Below are 4,412 nucleotides of genomic sequence, written 5' to 3' on the forward strand. Positions count from 1 at the left end.
AAACAGTCAATATGGCCATACTGGAAAGAAGAACAGGGTTCCACGCATCCAGAGACACACCCATCTTCCCCATCTCAAGTCCATCTTCCTGGTACTGAAGTGAGTTGAAAGTTTAACAGATAAAATAAAAAAAAAAAAAAAAGAAAGAAAGAAAGTTTAACCAGAGAGCACATCTAAGCGGTCCTAGTCTAGGCAGGCAGTAGACATGTGTGCTCACTGCTTTTCTGTGCTTCAGCCTCATCTTGTAAGATGCTCTGACTAACTGTTAGAAACCGTGCCAAAGACATGTTTCCCAGGAGACAAGATTTCCCCCTCTGCCTGGATTCCTGGGGAGAGTCCCTTTTCCTTGAGGGCCATTGTTTCAGTAGTCTGATAGTCTGACTGAGAGACACAAAGTGTCTCTTTAAAACATTATTTTTGCCAGCCTGTTACAGAAACTTAACCCATTTTGCACTGGGGCAACTGGTTTGAGGGGCAGCACTTTTAAAGAGGTGATGGGGGTGGATGAGGGCTCCGCTGTCATGAGTGAATTAATGTCACTAAGGAGCGGGTTAGGTTCTGAAGAACTACCCTGCCTCCGTTTTAGGCTTCAAAGCCTCCTTACAGTAAAGACAAACTAGGTTTATTCCTGCTATGATTATACCTCTGTTTCTCAAAGGCAGAGCTATGCGCCACCTGCTACAAATGGTTCTTTCGGTGCTGCTTGTGACTGTTCCAGGAATGACGGTCCTGCCTTTTATAACTATCTGCCCCATTCTACAGGGTACAATGAAAGGGGAAAAAAAATTCTTTAATGAGAAAGAGAGGGAGGGGGGAAAGTTTCCCATTCATCAGGAGTCCACCCCTAAGATGAGCTTGCCCCCCTCTCTCTCGTTGGGGGGGGCACACCTTTTTTTTTCTTTCATTTTACCCCATCCTCAGCAAGTGAAAGAAAGCCCCTCAATTTTGGCTTGCCCAACCTCCAGAACTGTACGCCTCTAATCTGTTTTCAAATAAAGTCTTGAGTCCCGAGTATCTACTTTAGCAGCACAAGAATGGACCACAGCATGATGCTCCCAGTCGCTGATTCCTCTCTATTGTACCTCATGGTTTTGTTGACATACAATGAATTCACAAATCTACAAGCTCTAACCTTTCAATAGGTTGCCGCTATAGTTATTTTGAATACAGTGCATTTATCTATACGTTTATATTACTGGCCTCCCCCGTAGAGAATGCAAACACTGCCAGCACAGGAATTGGAATTCTCATGCACCCCCTGTAGCGTCAGCACCCCCCCCCCCAAAGAGTGTACTCAGTAATGAGCCAGAGAAAACTTCTAGAGCGAAGCTGTTCTTCTCCCCGGGGAACAAAGCGTTAACCAACACGCCTAGGGGGCGTGTGCATTTCTTAAATGCTCAGTGGCTGGTGGGCGGAGCTTTCAAAAAGACCTGACGGACTGCGAACTTTCGCTCGCTCACAGCTTCTTTCTCTGCCTGGAGTCAAAATCCTACAAGAATAAGGTGAGTGTATGTGTGTGTGTGTGTGTGTGTGTGTGTGTGTGTGCGCGCGCGCGCGCGCGCGCACTTCTCTTGCGCTGAGTAGTTACATAATTTTGCTAAATCTATAGTTTATAATCAGCAATTGTTCTAACTTTGTGATTTATTTGGTGTTCATTATCTCAAAGCTTGTTTAGGCCAAATAAAAGGCACAATTTTTTTTTTCTGCCTAGTAGATAAGCAATTGGTGTGGTCTAAAGGTCTTGATAGGGTTCGTTTTCTCTGCCAATTAAGTAATTAAAAGGCAGGAGGAATTTCAACTGCAACAGACAGCAGTGAAGAAATCTCAAACCCTGCAGACAGGAGCAGAGATTCAGCAGCTGAAGAAGGGGGCTTGCTGGAGGCAAGAGCCACCCACATGCAGCCGACACACAGAGAAAAAGATCTGCAACGCTGCAGCCACAAAATCTAGAAATCCCGGGTCTCTTCTCAAGGGCTGGGTTTGTTTAGTTGCTGAAGAACTTTTCCCCCCATAATTTAGGGTCAATCACTTTGAAGAAAAGATGTTTCTCTGGCCTGTGACTCTTGTGTAAACCAGCCCTGATCTGGCCTAGAATTAGTCCCTCAGCCTTGGCCTGCTGCTGGGAGGTAAAAACCTGCAAGGCCCTGGTTTTAAGGAGCCAGGCTTTTGTCTCAGCCTGGAGGGTGTAGAAGAAGCCAGCCATCTTGGAAGTTCATGTTTCTTATGTATCCATGGCCCCTCTCCCTGTCTGTCTGCTTACTGAGGAGTCTGTCTAACTTCTAGTCTCTCATGATTCTGAAGAAAATAGCAAATGGACATCTATCCAATGGACATGCTTGCATTGTCGTGTACAGCTTAAGTATGACTGGACACACTAAAACACCCTCGCACATTATAACTTCAAAAGTTGAAGAGACCTGCAGATCAAATCCTACACTCTCCTGACCCCGTGTGGAGACAGAGCAGATAGCACTCCTCCCCCTGACGATCCTCCCCTGGTGTGTGTGTGTGTGTGTGTGTGTGTGTGTGTGTGTGTGCAAATGCCAGCCTTGGGAACAGAGGAAAAGCAGCGGATCCTAGCCTCCACTGAAACTCACACCCCCTTTTGATTAACAACCAACCTTTCTCAGGTGCATTTGGCTCCTGCCCTTGAAGGAAACAGAAGCCAATACCCTTGAAATGGTAATAGCCCACTCTTAGACTATGAAAAAGAGACAATTAAGTGTTCCCAGAGCTGTGGCCAGTTGTAAAACTACACCAGCTTCCTATAGCACGTGGTACTTTTCCCAGGTCGGAAAGGTTCCTTTCCGGCTGCCCGTTCCGCCCCGCTGTCAGAACAAACGTTATCAGGTTTGAAGGGCCGCCTTCCTTTACCCTCTCATGTAACGCCAAGGCTTGGAAACCCGGCTTGCGGTTTTTCCCTTTATAAACCCCCTTCACGTAGACCTGGGAGTTCACTCTCTGTTCCATCAGGAAAGTTGGGGCCCAAGCTCGAGCTTGAATAAAGACCCTCATGCGTTTACAGTGGGTTGTGATTCCTGGTGGTCTCTTTGGGGTTTTTACAACCTGGGCACAACAAAGTAAATACATAAGACTTTTTTTTTTTAAATCATTGTTTACATTTCAAATGATATCCCCCTTCCCGGTTACCCCTCCACAACCCTGCCATCCCATCCCTTTCTCCCCCATCCCCTTTACCTCTATGAGGGTGCTCCTCCACCCATTCACCTACTCCCCCTTCACTGTTCTAGCATCCCCCTGAGCTGGGGCATCAAACGTCCACAGGACAAAGAGCCTCCCTTTGATATCAGATAAAGCCATCCTCTGTTACATATGTCTCTGGAGACATGAATCTCTCTTTGGTTGGTGGTTTAGGTTCTGGGAGCTTTGGGTGGTCCGGTTAGTTGATATTGTTCTTCTATGGGGTTGCAATCCCCCATAGGAACCACATGGTGGCTCACAGCCATCTATAAGGGGAACTGATGCCCTCTTGCGGCATGTGGATGTATATGCAGCAAAGCACTCACTATAAATACATTTTTCAGGACCCAACGGGGATGACTTTAGCTGAAATACATAAGACTTAAGTGGGGTTTTAACTGCATTTGAATTTGAAAATACTTATTAGTCCATACATGCTCATACATGCACACCACACATACACACACACACACACACACACACACACACACACACACACACACATATTCTCCCTAGGAAAATCTCAGCTATTTTTTACCTACTTGAAAAGGAAGCAGGGGCCAGCCATAGAGGGCCATTGTGCTTCACTGCATCTCCCCCACGTGTTCAGAAGACTTTACCCAAACGATCGAACACTGGCCTTTTCCTCCTGGTCCTGCGTGTGCAGGGAGCTGTGCTAAGATGAAATGCAGGGCTTCTCGAAGAAGCAAGCTCTGGTAAGGTGTTTATTGGTTTGTTTCTCAGACTTGCCCTAGCCTTCAAACACCACACGGCAGCCCACTTTGTTTATTCTTACATAGCTACAAGGACCCAGGTAGATTCCAGGCTCTTTCCTGGCTTTACTTTTTCATCTAAGCAAGTGTATAAACTGTTGGCGTTCTGTGAACATTAACCAATCCACTTACTAAGAAGTTTAGTTTCTGAGTGTGAAAGATGGGGAGGAGAAACCTAATACATAACCTGGGTCAGAGCCTCTGTCCCGCAGGGGTGCTATGTCCCGCAGGAGTGCCATGTGGCTGCAGTAAAAATCCACATCACCAACTGAGAGCTGACCCAAGATCTGGTGTTCCATGTTGCCCCAGTTCATGAGAAGAATAGACAAGGGTTACATGCTGACTGCTGACCCCCTGGGCAGACTGATTGAATTTTCACCCTAGAATTTTCTTCTCTCTCTCTCTCTTTTTTGGTTTTTTGAGACAGGGTTTCTCTGT

The 4,412-nt window shown here is 46.4% G+C and overlaps 1 protein-coding gene across 2 annotated transcripts in view; it reads left to right on the plus strand.

Moving 5' to 3' along the window:
• Positions 1–1,406: 1,406 nt before the first annotated feature.
• LOC110327672 (glutathione S-transferase A4) overlaps positions 1,407–4,412 on the plus strand; it is a 51,257-nt gene continuing 48,251 nt past the window's right edge. The window contains exon 1 of one of the 2 annotated variants that reach the window (XM_021206799.2): positions 1,407–1,502. The gene's annotated coding sequence lies outside the window, so the exon portion shown is untranslated. The remainder of the gene's footprint in view (positions 1,503–4,412) is intronic. The other variant, XM_029543691.1, reaches the window with a different exon arrangement.

The sequence above is a fragment of the Mus pahari genome, chromosome 10, assembly GCF_900095145.1.
Source record: "Mus pahari chromosome 10, PAHARI_EIJ_v1.1, whole genome shotgun sequence".
NCBI classification, from domain to species: Eukaryota; Metazoa; Chordata; class Mammalia; order Rodentia; family Muridae; genus Mus; species Mus pahari.